Source organism: Lactuca sativa, chromosome 8 (genome assembly GCF_002870075.4).
Source record: "Lactuca sativa cultivar Salinas chromosome 8, Lsat_Salinas_v11, whole genome shotgun sequence".
Taxonomy (NCBI): Eukaryota; Viridiplantae; Streptophyta; class Magnoliopsida; order Asterales; family Asteraceae; genus Lactuca; species Lactuca sativa.
In genome coordinates, this window is record NC_056630.2 from 195,262,262 (window position 1) to 195,278,054 (window position 15,793).

A 15,793-nucleotide genomic window follows, 5' to 3' on the forward strand; every position below is an offset into this window, starting at 1 on the left:
CCAAACACTTCAAACATCAATCCATCCGCATGGCATCTTTTTCGCCCATGCCAGAACTGGGCCAAGGCCAGACTTGACCACGGGTCAAGGAGATCAAGGAAGCCCATGAAATCCTACTCTGCTTCCATTCTTTCCAGGTGGTTTAGGCATGGTGAGCACTCATGTGCAAGGATCCGTGAACCCAAGGGACACCTTGGTGCGAACACAATGAATTGACGGCGATGACTCAAGTGACTCTTGGAGTCAGTATCAGCCAACTATTGATGCCAAAATCAAGAAATATGCTGCCTTTAGAAGAGCATTCCAAGCCCGCAAGGAGCAACAGGTCAAACAACAACAACAGAAGGAACAGGAAATACTGTCTGTGGCCAAGTACTGGGCAAATGCCATCAGCAATGCCCATACTGCTGCCACAATCCAAAAGGTTCAAACCTGGATGGATCAAATGGCAGACACTATGATGAAAGCTCAAGCTTTAGCCGCAGCCGCAGCTACCTCGAAAGTTCCTCCTACTCCAACTCCTGTTCCATCTCCCGCAGTCAACCCATCTCAAGACGAAGAGCTGGCAATTGAACTCAGCTCAGCCCCTACCTTCGGTTTTGATGATGAAGACATCCAAGAGTTCAACAAACCAAATCCCTCAGATGACGACCTTATGATGTTTGAAGAAGAAGAAGAGTCCAACGGTTCTCAACATTCCACTTCTAAGCCCAAAGAAAAGAAAAAGAAGAAGAAGATGGATGCTATCACCAGGAAGGAATTCCTCAATCTCCAAGCCAAAGTTGATCAAATTTTGGCTGCGGTTAAACCTACCTAACCTCCGTCTGAAGGTATTCCAGGACCGTAGTCCTTAATTGAACGTGTTGAAAGACTTGAGACGAGAGAACGTATGGCTGCTGAGCGCATCTCTCTCAAGGTCGAAATAGGGATCCGGTCGGCCGATTATCAAGAATTTATGGCTGCACCGGAACGCCTCATTACTGAGGTGCCGCAATCAAGCAGGATCTTCCAGCAACCATTACGGATCAAGCTTCACTATCTTAGAAAGTGATAGATGAGAGTCATACTGCCTATGAGTACACTATCTCTGTTCTTCATGCCACTATCAACCGAATGCATAAATCCCTTTCTTCTAACTTCCATGGCCCTGAGATTTTCCAGCTTAGCAAAGATATCCACAAGCTGCTCTTCAACTCCTCCACCCCAAACAACTCACAGTTGGCTGAGACCATGAAAGCTCACTTTGCAGAAGTCTGTGCCAAGGTGGATGGTGTTAATCAATGGCTTGAGGAAGCACCTCCATTGCATCCCTCAAGAGGGGGAAGTGATGAAGAAGTCCACCACTCTGATACCTCCATCCATCAGAGCCCTCCCATCACCACAAAGAAAATTCCCACACCGCAGCCCTCACCTCCACCATCCCACAATATTCCATCTCCTCACTCTTCACCTATAAACAACACTCTCCAAAGGCCTGAGACTCCTCTTCACCTAAAAATTGTTGAGGAAAATATGTCATCAACGAGCTCCACAGACTCTCCTGCCACAGCCCAAAGAAAACACGATTGGAAAGCGGCCAAGCTTGCTGAACTCATGTGGAGAGAAGGCGGATTTGATACAATGATAGATGAGTCGCTGATTAACTCATGGGTCAATCCGCTCCGCAGGCTACTGGATGAAGACTACACTCCACATCTCGCATATGCTAAACCTCCCTCTGATGGATATTGGGATATTCCAATCTCTCCCAATGCAAAGTATTTTGCAGTTATTTAGTCCTTTAACTGCAACCTCCCTGATCACAAACGATTGCCTATGGAATTTGAAAGACTCAATCGCTTTTATGCGAAGCATGGCTCCTCTATGGAAAACATATGGTCTAGCGATAGACCATCCGCAGTTAAGAATTACAAGATGCGAAAGTTCATGAAGGCTGACTTCATTCAGTACACTCTTACCAGAAGAGAGCATGATTACATACGCACTCAGGCAGATTTCCCAAGCATGAATCCGGAAGAAATCTTCCTCATTGCCAGAGTATTCTAAAACAAGGCAGAAAAGCATCCGAAGATGCAAATGACGCTCGACAAAGCCAAATCCTTTCTAATGGATACAGTTTGTGACTTCTCCAGGATTGATGCGGATATCCACCCCACCATCATCAGAAAGTTTGATATCCCCCCTACTTGAACTTGTTCCAATGCCTACCGAAGGCTTTGAAGAAAGATCATTAGGTGCAACAAACTTTCCTGAACTTGGGATCATATTCAAACGGAAGGCTGACAACGTCAAATACTTCCTTCCGATGAATGTTATGCACCGCCTGCCCAAGAAACAACTTGACATCTGCAAGACCGCAATAGAAAGATCGAAGCATACTACTGCTGAAGTCAAGTTTGAAATTTCTAGAAGAATCACTTGGCTTGAAAATGTCAAAAATTCTGGTGGATTTTGATCAAGTTCCTCAAACTTGATACCTGAACCGGAGTTAAAGAGGTCACTTAGGGGGAAATTGGTGAAACATAAAAGTGACCCTCTTGAACTAAGATACCGCAACCATCCATCTACCGCAACGGTTCACCATCAGCGATCATCTCAACACCCGGAGTCAGTTCTTCTACAACATCCGCAGTCCATTGTTATGTTTTTCTTATCTTTATATAATGTACTCTATTATCCAGCATGCCTTGCACGACTGCTTATAGAGTAGTTGTTTATTTCTTAGACTCTATAAATAGAGACTCTTTCTGATGTATTTAAAAGCAACTTCTTACTACACAAAATTTCTTCTTCAACCATCTCTCTTATCACTCGATAACTTGTGAATTAGTTATTTTCTTCATTTCTCTATCTTACTACTCTTCACACTCTAAATTGCTACTGAAACATATCAAACTATAACCTCTCTTCGGAGCAAGTCTTTTAGACTTAATCACTAAACTTGATCTTCCTTGATATAACAATTGCTGTTATTTATATTTCTTTATTTTCTGCAACTAACTATCTAACTATCTAACTATATTATTGTTGAGCTTTTAGATCCTTTGAGATTAAATATTCTGCAATATACTTGTTCTAATGTTTGTTCAAGTGTGTCTCCATGTTTTTCTCTCAACATTAAGCATTGCAGCAGGTTCACTACACCATTCATGAGTACTTCAGAAATAAGATTTGAGTATTGGATCAACCCGCACTCACTTGTATCATTTCATGGAATTTACCACGAGTGATCATGAGACAATAATATCATATATATGCCTTCAAAACTGGATATATGAGTTGTTGACTATGAGTTAGTCATGCATTGATGGCACGAAAACGCATCAGTAACTTGATGTTATTAAACGTGTCGTTGTGCATGATTTAATGAGTAGCTAGTACAAGCATATAATGTCAAAGTTTATCTGTTCTTTTTATCCTAAGATGATTAAAAACGATATCTTAGTCCCCTCGATGATTTTGTTTTGACTTATGTGTCGGTCCCGGTCAGAACTAAATTAATGTGTTCAGTTATGTTCTATGTCAGACAAATCGGAAATCGGGAAAAAAATTGTTGGACAATAAGTATGACATTGTTCCACGTATTTGTCCAACTGATATCTTGGGAACAGAGGAGTATATGATGCCTTATCTAAAGGATGCGTCATTGACTGGGTCAGAGTTGGCAGCGGCTTTTGGAAGCTTACGATTGCAAAGTTGGGTCCCGAAGTCACATAGGCAGCTATATTTATTATACTTATCCAAGTGGGAGACTGTTGGATTTGGTGTCCAAGCCCATAACTATAACGGATATGTACCTGACCCAATAGTTGCATGGTCCTTTTGGATTTTCTTCACCAGTGCAATTTGATAGGATGGTTTTATAAGAATAAAGTTCTTTACGATTTATTAATATATTATAAGTATAATATATTAATATGGTTATTTAATTAGTTTTGTCCAAAATGCAATCAAATCTATCTACCATCTTTCTTACATCTTCTATTAGAGCTTATGATAAGCTTTATATATATTTTTATGCAATTTTATGAGTTTTTTTAACACCGCAAACCATATATAAAAATACTTTACCAACTACATGTAGGTCTCTGAATTGAAATTTAATATAGAAAACTATATTGAAAGATTGAAAATTTTCGTTAAAAAACCCACTAAACATCTTCCCATTAGTCATCATAGAAAAACCATACAAGTATATATAAGATAGGTATTGAAGAAAGTTATGAAACCTATTAGATGTCTAATAAAAATCACATTCAAAATAGATAGCCATTGGGGATGAATCACCAAAACAAATATAATATAAGTTTAAAGGCAATAGGAAGAAGATAACAATAAATGATATATATATATATATATATATATATATATATATATATATATATATATATATATATATATATATATATATATGGAAAATTAAATAAATTATCATCCTAAAGTTATAGTAATTATAAGGTTGGTTAATTTTTATTTGTCATCGACTACACTTGTCTGATGGTGTGTGTTATGGCCAATAATTGGAGACACCAACAAATTGTTTTCTTCTCTTTGGATTGTTTGTTCTTTTAAACACATACGAACCATAGAATATATAATTTATCTATATCAATAAATATAAAGATAAAATCTTCTTCTAATCATGTACGCATGTTGAATATTTTATTGTCTATCACCTAAACAAAAACCGTAAACTCATATCATATAGATTACATTTAATACGTATCCACTGCATCTAATCGAAAGATATATAAACTATATGTGAAATCCATGTATTAAATGGATTAATTAATAAAAAAAATATAAAAATGTAAATATTAAATATTTTTTAAAATTAAATTTAAAAATAAGGAAGAAAGAAACATATTTATTACATTTAAAATCATATTCATTACATTTCAAATATACTGACTAAAAATAAGGATACGAGAGTTCGCAATAATCTATTTTCGGCATGTCACTATAACAAATATGGATTTAGCAACGCTTAAATTGTCTACGAGGTTGCAAGTCGTCGTTATATAAGGTTTCTTCTAGACACTTCTTGCCCCATTTACTTAGCAAGAAATAATTATAAATCAAATAAGCAGATAAAAAATCATTTTAAACTTAGGTTATTACAAATTTTTGTGACCACGTCTTTAGCGGTAATACTTTACTTATATAATGTATTATGTTGTTTTTATATTTTTAAAATTAAAAAAAAAATTCTAGAAATTGACATGTAAATATTCTTTATTTCAAAAATATCACAAAATGATAAGTATCAAAATTTATAAGAGATTGATGTCTGTGTACCCATTCTAAAATTCCCGTCGCCGATAGCTAACTTTTCACAATATTTCTTTTTAGTAAGTGTTAGCGTGACATCCGGTTGGAAAATTGGCTTTCATCAATTTTTAAAATAGGGCTTTCTAATTTTTAACACCAAATCCAAATAAAAAACATTATTAAAATGAATAAATGGGTATATTTTTATGTTTGATACATTCGTTTTGGTATATCACACATTCAAAATGGACGTAAAATAATTGAAAAATTAAAATATAAAGTGAGAGTGTAAAGAGTTAATGAGTTTTTAGTTTGGGTGGCGGAAGTAAAATAAAGTTGGTTTATAATTAAGAAAGTTTCTAAGCCTTGTAAAACTTATAGCACAAACGCTTTTTCTTGCATGCACAAATAGATGAAAATGCAAACCAAATTAGGGGTTCATTGAACTTGTATGCGAGGGCACACCTTGGGTGGTTATTAATGTGCGCACCACCAGTCTGACAAAAACCGATCAAGAACCTTTTTGCAGATATTTCTTTCTTTCATTTTGTAACTTAAATTCCACTTAATATTATAGTTTAATTACATATTAAACACCAACGTTGGTTACAAATTATGTATTTAATCTTTTATCGGTTACAATAGCATCATGAATATGTCGATTTCTTTTGCATTAAATTACATCTTCAAGACCACAATTTGGACACAAGAAATTCACAGTCACATTCCACTCCTCAAATCTTATCCACTAATCCGTATTGCTGCTTCAATATAAAATCCAAGCCTGCTATAGTTTATGATGGTCTCAAAGAATGACTTAAACCTCTCATATCATGGGAAACAAACATCACATAGCGAGCAAATTTGTTTTAATAATAGTTTTTTAAACATAGGTCTCAGTGTTATTTTTTGTTTTTTTGTTTGATTTTCATACATTTTTTTATCATAATTCTTACAACATATTTTTCAATAACATAGTTCATATGTCTAGTAGGAGCATTGTTGCCGCCCTTGTATTGTACATGGATTATGTACACTTCATAGGAAACAATCTTCTAAGGTAACAAAGTGTAAAATATTGGCTTGGTTTGAGAATTATTTCATTTTGAAGCACATAGGAGAAGCAACAAATATACGGAAGGTAAGGATCTATGGAGATAGATTAGATTGATTCATTGGATTAAGCAAGAGAACATGGAATCTCGAGGAAACTCAAGATACATAACCCCAAAAAGGTTTGTGCTTATAAAACAGGGCATAACATTAAGCAACGCTAATGTTCTCGTTCTACTATTGGGCTAGAGGAAATGAGTCGAGTCCCTCATGTTTCAGCTATGAGATCTATCATATATGTCATGACATGCACCATGTCTGATGACTATGCCTTGCGCATGACAGGTCGGATTAGATCAATTTGGAACGAATTTATGAATCGAAAAGTACATTCTTAGGTGTCCTAGGAGGACAATGGAGATGATCTTGTTTGTATGGATGAGACAAATGTAAAATATATACCGATGCTAAGTTCCACGCTAATAATGACAATTCCATTCACAATCGGAATTTGTGTTATTTACTAAATGGTGAAGTATTAGATTAGAAGAGTACTAGGTAATACACCATAATGGATTTAACAACAATCTTAGAGTATATTATATCTAGTTATACTGCAAATGAAAACTATGTGACTAAAAAGGAATCATTAGTGACAATAATCTTGAAATTCAATTATGGATGGTCCTTTTGATGTTTCTTGTGACTATAAAGGTGAAGAATACCTTGTGAAAGGATCCCAAATCACACAAGGTTACATAACATCTATTCCATTACGTACCATCACATTTAAAGTGAGTGGAATGTAAATAAGTCATATTTAATAAAGGGATATCCGAAGTAAATTGTGACAACCCGAAATTTCTATCATGTAAATCCAATCTATTCAATTAAAAGTCAGACTTGTTTCTATCAACTTTCAGCTTTGTTAAGGGTCTGTTTGAGAGCTCTAAGCCTAGTATACTCAAGGATTTGGTGTTAGGAAGTATTTACTTGAGTTCATTGTGTTGCAATTGAGCCGGAAGCACCTTCACAAGGAGTTCACGACCGCAAACTAGGGTTCCTGGCCGTGAACCCATGTTGGTCGTGAACCCCTGTTCATATGTAGGGTGATCCTTCATTATTCCTTCATTTTTCACATCTTCAAGAATAGAACTCTCAAAACTCTATCAAGTATCATCAAGAACACTCTCCTTGATCTTCAAAAGTGTAAGTGATTATTCAATATTTACTTGATATCCTTCTTATTCAAGTGAAACCCTTTGATTTCATCCACAAATTCAACTCTTTTGGGTTTAGATCTTCAAATCATCATCTTTTCACTAAGAACACCAAGAACACACACTTGTTCTTGGGGCCATAAACACCTTCAAGACTTCCATTAAGTAAGTATCCTTTCCATACACTTTTTATCCATTAGAAACTCTTGATTTCCAACCATGAAACAAACACCCAAATGCATGATCTTCAAGAGTTGACGGCCATAAACCCTTCTTTGGGCCGTGAACCCTTCATAAGATCTTGGATGGCCGTGAATGCTTCAACCCATGGCTGTAAACCTTTCATAGGATCAAGCCTAGGGTCGTAAACACTTCATGTGTCGTCGTAAACTCTCTTATGGCCGTAAACACTTATAATGTGGCCGTGAACACCCTTTCATACAATCATATGTGATTGTAACACTTCATTACAAGTGTTTCCTGGTACCTAAGGTTGTTCCCTTACATGATTAGTTTCTACATACACTAATTATATATATATATATATATATATATATATATATATATATATATATATATATTTATATATGTGTGTGTGTGATTATATGCTTAATAGGATCCGTTTGTGCTCGAGACTTCACTTGGCATACATAGCATCATGTATCGATCTTTCATTCAAATCACTCACTACATGTGAGTCCATACCCCGGAACTTATCTTTTAATGATTTTCAAATGCTTTTATGGGGGGGGGGATACAAGTAGTGAACTATATAGTTATAATAACAATCGCATGTGATTTATAACTACCAAACAAAAGGATTTCTTCGACTTCTAAACTGTGTTATCAAACAAACTGTTTCAAATCATTTTATAAACTGACATCAACTCATCAATAACCATTCAAATGGTTAAAACTCTTTTTATATGATAAACTCTTCATTGTTTTACAAAACTCTTTAAACTTATATATTGTCAAAATCATGTCTATATTGATATAGCTATATAAATAAGGTTGAAAGAGCTTAGGACTAATAACTCGCTTTATTTCATGTCCCTTGTTTGGTTGTGGACTTAGGGTATTGGTTGTTTGTCTGAGTGTCATTTAAATCTTAGTTATATATTATGTATATGTATGTAGATATAAAAGTCCTTCCGATCAGTTCAATACCTTTAAGTACCAGTGGTGTACAAACATGATCAGTCATTCAACTACAGAGTTTACTAGTAAACTATAATAGGTATAGTTTAGATGATTACTAATTAGTATTTCTAGAACAATGAAACTTACAAGAGTCAGTTCATACATGGGTCAGTTCAAACATACAATAACAAGAACAAAAAGGAACATACAAAAACAAGAACAAAAAGGAACATACATAACAAGAATAGAAAGGAGCATATATTCTTTCACAAGAACAAGATAACATTAATGTGAAACCACTACTTCGCGACATAGCAATATACTTGTTAGGTCGCGTTTTGTAACCAGAGTCCATTGGAGGGAGAGCGAGCGTTGTGTTTATAGATCTATATGGGACTGACAATCCCACATCCCAACTGTTAGCTACAGTCTGGAAGACAAGCCAAGGGGTGACAAATGTCACATCAGTTTCGAAGCCAACATGTCGTCGTGTTAAACACTCGTCGATCAGTATGGTTATACCCTCATCACATTTTAACCTTAATTAGAAATATTTATTTTAAGGTAGTTAGTGCTTCAGTAGTTACTTATTACAACATTACTATACACTGTCATTTTCCCATTACATGCATATAATGATCTTCTCACATAAAAGGTAATGTAAACCATTTTCTGGTAATGATAGCCATACACTTGGGAAAACACTCACTTTTATAAAAGAACAAACATACAGAACAGTCGGGTCTTTGTAGAAGACTACTTTCCATTTTAGTAGAAAATATAGGATTTTTTAGGAAGTATACAAACTTTATATCAAACACTTATATACATTTTCATCAAACTTACACAAACATTTGATGCTAAAATACTTATGAACTTACCAGCTTAAATGCTGATCTACTATTTCAAAATAACTTTTATTCTCAGGTCACCAGTAGACAGGTATATTGGAACAGGTTTTGAGAAGACGGAGCATGTTCAAGACTCGTCTTTTATTTTGATATATATATATATATATATATATATATATATATATATATATATATATATATATATGGTTTCTTACAAATACATTCGGAAAACACTTGTATTAACTATATTATTAATGCAATGGATGATGTTGTTGCTTATTTTACTATTTGCATTGTTATGATACTGAACATGACGTCCTCCATCCCAGAAAATTTTCGCCATTCTTGTTTGGGGGTGTGACAGATTGGTATCAAAGATTTTCTTTATAGTGAATTAAGTATATCAACCCATTAAAAATATACAACTATAAACACATCGGGATTAAAAATACTCTGACAAACAGTTTATACTTTTTTAAAAATACAAACATCAATTTATCACATATGTCATTGCATGGAAATATAAAATAAGATAAAATATTTTTTTCTTTATTTATATAATTGTGGAAAAACTTTTCCTTATAATGCAATTAAAAATTAATACTATGTTATTAAAAATTTCTAAGCAATCTATCATAACTCTTAAGCAGCAGCTGAAAAATCCGATCATCGAACAATGCGATCGAAATCCATCTGTTCACGATCAGACTTTGCATGCCTTTCCTTTAAGCTTCCTTTGATCCTACAAAACATCAAAATGTAATCTTATCACATCATGTATTAAGAATCTATAGATAGGAACTTAATAGACTTAGATAGTGGACTTACCTGAAGTAGAGTAAAGCTTTTTGACCTTGCTATTCTTATTATCCTTCAGGTAGATACGACAGTTTCACAACCAATGCCCCTTCTCTTGCCAATAGAAACATATGCACTCTTTGGGAATGGTACACGGGATAATCTCAGACATAGCCTTACCCTTTCCCTTGGAAAGAGAAATCTTTTCTAGACATCCAATGTTTCTATTGTTAATGTCCATGGAAGTTTGGTAAGTACATCTTCTAATCAAATTTGCTTTACCAGTGCGCTAAATCATTGCAGACTCAGCAACAGTAAGCAAATAGGTAAGATCAATAAGGGTCACGTCGCGGTCTGTCATATAGTAGTCTTTCTCAAACTAACTATACGACTCGGGAAGTGACTGAAGAACCAAGTCAACTCCCGACTTCCTTGAGACATCAACTCCTAACATTCCCAGCCTGTCAATGTGTGACTTCATCTCCAAGACATGTGCACACACAGATCTTCCATCTTCATATTTGCTCGCCAATAGGGCCTGAGTGACCTTGAACTTTTCAAGTCTTTGAACTTGTGGGTCAGGGAGAATAATTGGAGGAGGTAGAGGAAGTGAAGTATGATATTGTGGAATATCATATTCATGTGGAAAGCCTTTTCTAATAGATTTAGGAAGACCATAGTTGTCTGACCTAGACATTTATAAAGGGAGAAATTCAAGTTGCTTGATTTAAGTCCTTAATATAACACACAAAATGTAATACTAAGGCTAGGACCCAACACAATATTTTACAATTGCAAAAAGGGATGCTGTGATCCAATTGTAAAATATTTGAAGGTAGGTAAATGACAATTTACCAATTTCCACCATGAAAAACAAAACAAATAATTAAGTTTTAAATGGATTGAAATTCCTAGATTTTTTGAGATTCATTGAACTTTTCAATTTCATGTTTAAATCTCGATTGTGCTTTCAAGTTTGTGACGGGGATGCTGAGGATCACAAACAATGTGTGAATAACCATGCAAATTAGTTTGGTACACTCAATGTTACAAATCACCGAATCAATGTGTCGGTTAACCACACACGCTTCATTGATCTATGATTAACATCAACCTACCCTTTGCCACGTACTGTCAGTACCAGATTAGTGTACCGGTTTACCACATACGCTCCACTACCGACTTATCAAGGTGCAAAGTGCAATTTTATAGGTTAGCACCAAATTCACGTTTTCTCTAAGCAACTAAGATTGAGAATTTATAAGTGTTTACTTAATTGGTATTTTCATTATACTTTTAATGAGAATTAATGTCCTATCCTACCCATTCGACTAACGACCCTCCACCAGTCAAGGAAGCGGTGGGTGAGAGTGGACACCCATTAAACCGCCACATTATAGGCAGTAACCTTATACCCTCCTTATAGATCGGCTTCGTGAATGAGGTCTACTAACGGTAAGACTAACGTGCCTTATACTATTATATATATATATATATATATATATATATATATATATATATATATATATATATATAATAGTATAAGGGTTGAATTTTAACTTTTAAACCTCTAGGGTTTGAAATTAAATTTTCATTAGCGAAACTTTACAAATTCCAAAACTTGAGGGCAAGTTTTGAAACTTGTCAAAAATCTTCATTTCTATAACTTATGAGTTTAATGTTGGTTTTAATAAAAGACTCTTGATTTTACATAACTTGAGGACAAGTTGTGGAGTTCATTAAAACATTTATGATAAGACTTTTCATGTTCCATAACTTGAGGACAAGTTATGGAACTCATTAAAGAGCATTTAGATAAATTCTTACAATGAAAGTCATCATATAATTTGTTAATCATGATCTAAACTAACTCATAAGGAAAAAAATAGTTTCAAATCAACTGATAAAAGTAAGTAGCTTAACATATAAACTAACAACTATCATAAGAATTTTGACAACTATATTTTGATGACTCATGGAATTCATAACTTATGAATTTAATGTTATTTTAATGGATGAGACTTTTCATTTTCCATAACTTGAGGACAAGTTATCGAGGTCATTAAAATTCATTTAGATCAATTTTCAACAAATAAAATTATCATATAATTCAAGATTGATCTAGCTAAACTCATAAACTAGATAACATCAAGTCAATAATTTGCAAGCAACTTTGTTTATCATATAAATCAACAATTATCTTAAAACTTTGACAACTATCTTGTGGTTGGATGAGCATAATCACTACCATATCATAAAAAACAGATTTAATGATGTAAAACAATTTGTAGTAGTGATTCCAATCCAATCTAGGCCAAGAAAGCTCGAAATTCAATAACCAGAGCCATGGACTCGACGAGTGCATGAATTGACTCGTCGAGTTGCCCTTGTTACTGAGTGGACTCATCGATTCAGCCAGAGGACTCGGCGAGTTCATCAGACAGAGGCCAAAAAATTGATTTTTTTCATCTTTGAAAAGTAACAAGCATCAAGTATAATAGACAACAATCGTAGGCTATGATACCACTGTTAGGTTTTGAACACTATAACATTCATATGGTGCACATACAACCCTAGATGCTTTAGATCTATGTTTTCTATACTTATACATGCATTTTTTAGTTTACAAAGCATACACCCTAACTAGCATACAATTTAAGTTATATAAAATAAAAACTAGTTTAGATGATTACCTCTTATATGTAGGGTGTAGTTTGTAACAACCCAAATTTCGAGTCCAAAAATTCCTTTTAAAAACAATACTAATTCAAAGGGTTAAGTCATTCAAACATACAAAAAGGGTTTATATGACAAATCATAGTTTCATTTCCGAAACACTTGTTTAATTGTCAAATTAAACAGCCCAGGCTAACTTGTCATTGTGTGTGCATTGCAACCCTCCCGAGCTCCTCTTCTGAAAACTGAATACCTGAAACCAAAGCTGAAAACCGTAAGCATGAAGCTTAGTGAGTTCCCCAACCTACCGCATACCATACACATCTACTGATCCATACATGCCATAAATAACACTGAGCACATAACCACATACTAGGCTCCCGCCGGCTACATTGGGCCTCGCCCACTATCGGACCCCATCCGCCACCAGGCCCCGCCTGGCTTTGAGCCCCGCTCGGCGTACAGATCTGTTTTCCTTAGGCCCCTCCTGTCTCCAGGACCCGCCCGCTAACATATACTAGCATACAATCATATCACAACACATAACTAACCTACACTGCTAGATTACTGTACTAAGGCCTCGCCTATCTTGGGCTTCGCCCCTGTCCTACTACTGTTGATTCATGGAACCCCGTCCACGCTCCTACTAACAGTGAGATACGGGCCCAACCCACAGTCACTCTTTTCCTTATTTGGGCATCACCCCTGCTCTACTACTAATGAGGTATGGAACACCGTCCACACTCTGCCATTGGTGAGATACAAGACTTCGCCCACACTCACTTCCCTACCAGGCACATACATGTATCACACAGACAACAAGTATAACTATCATACAAACCATTCCTTGGGAACCCACAAGCTAACATTAGACCTTAGTCCTGAATGTCATACTAGCATATTGTGCCTAGGGCTAACCCCCGGGTCTTCCTACTCATAACTACATGGGCCAGCATTGTGGCCGTAAACCCATTCACACAAAGGGAAACTCACCTGCACTGCAGAACTTTGCTGATAACCCTCTAGCTGCTGTCGAACAACTCTCTGAACCGCTGCTCCACTAGCTCCCCGAGCTACTAATATCAATATAACACTTAGCTCCAAACTGAACTCTAGAAGTCAAACTAAGTCAACTCTGGTCAAAGTCTAAGTCCTGGTCAAAGTCAACCTTCCAGTTGACTCGACTCTCTGAGTCAACTCATAGGGTCACCGAGTTCTTAAACCCAGAAACTCTCAAAATACATCTCAACTCGCTGAGTCACCCCAAGACGTCGGGTTCAACGATCTCTGAGTCCCATTTTGTCCAACTCACTGAGTCACCACTCAACTCACTAATCTGCGTTTTAACTAGAAAAGGTTGAGGTTCTTGACCAGACTCTCCAAGTCCAAGAACAGACTCGCCGAGTCCAAAGCAATATTCATCAAATTCGCTGAGTTGTTCTTCAACTTGCCAAGTCCATGTTCAAGTTCATACAACTCACCAAGTACGCCCATGTGAAACACCGAGTCTATTCAAATCTCAATCCATATAATGGCTTTTCGATCCATGCGGGGGCTCCAACCCATAGATCCACTCTTCTAAAGTCTAACGCCCACGTAAAGTTGTAAACTTTACGTGAAACCAAGGAGCTAAAGGCCCAAAACACCCGAGGGCTATGGTTTAAGACAAAGGGGTTTCGCCACTAACTCATTTACATAAGCTTTATGACCTTTTGGACGCTTACAACCCTAGATCTGAAGTAGCAACCTCATATCTAAGTCCCAAACCCGAAATATATCTCAATCTTACCAAAATAGCCTGAAAATCTCATTCAATAATAGATCTAATTGCAATAAGGCCAAAGCAATAGCTTATTACCTCAAGGATGACTTCCCACTGAAGAATAATCCAACTCTCTACAAAGCCCCTCGCTCCAAGCTTCTTTATCTTCACTATCTCTTCACAAAACCCCCTTATCTAAGCTCCAAAATTGCTTCCAAGGACTATCACTCACGATTTAGGGTTTTTGGATCTCAAAAGCGTGGTAAAGAGGATGGGGATGGGATGTAATACCGACTCGCCGAGTCGGTCACTTACTCAATGCCCAGATCCCGCTCCGACTCGTCGAGTTCTTCCATGGACTTGATGAGTTGACTCTTGACTTAGAGACTTTCCTTTCTTTTCTTGGTCTTTTTGATTCTGGGTGTTACAACTCTCCCCTACTTATACTAGACTCTGTCCTCGAAGTCCGCTACGATCATCTGACCTGCAATCCGCTCGCATCACCCTTTCATGGTGAACATAACTCCGGCCGACCACTTCCATGGACCTTCCGCATGGTCACTTAGAATAAAACTAGTCCTTGTGGATATCAATCCTCAAGTGCACTCTAATCCCGCCAATCTTGAGCACACAACTCACTCAACTGACAACCCTTCCGGTACTCCCCGAGTACTTATGTTGAACACCCTAGGGGTTCACCCCTTTATTCCTTGCGCGTTTACTGGCCTTCCCAAGGCAACGTTCCATAACTAATCATTTCCTCTATCACTATGAAGGACATATCCTTCGTGACACCCATTACTCCAGTCACTCCCAATGCTGGTCACTACTGCCGATACATACTGAATACTTCTTACTACTATATCTTAGTGCTGAGTACCCATCCCAACGAATGGATCAGATAATCCTTCGAGTAAATGATTCATCCCTATAACGGTTAGACTCTAACAAGAGCTACGCAACAGGGTCATACCCTTCCCACTGAGAATAACCAACCCTACTGCGAGAGGCGTAGCACT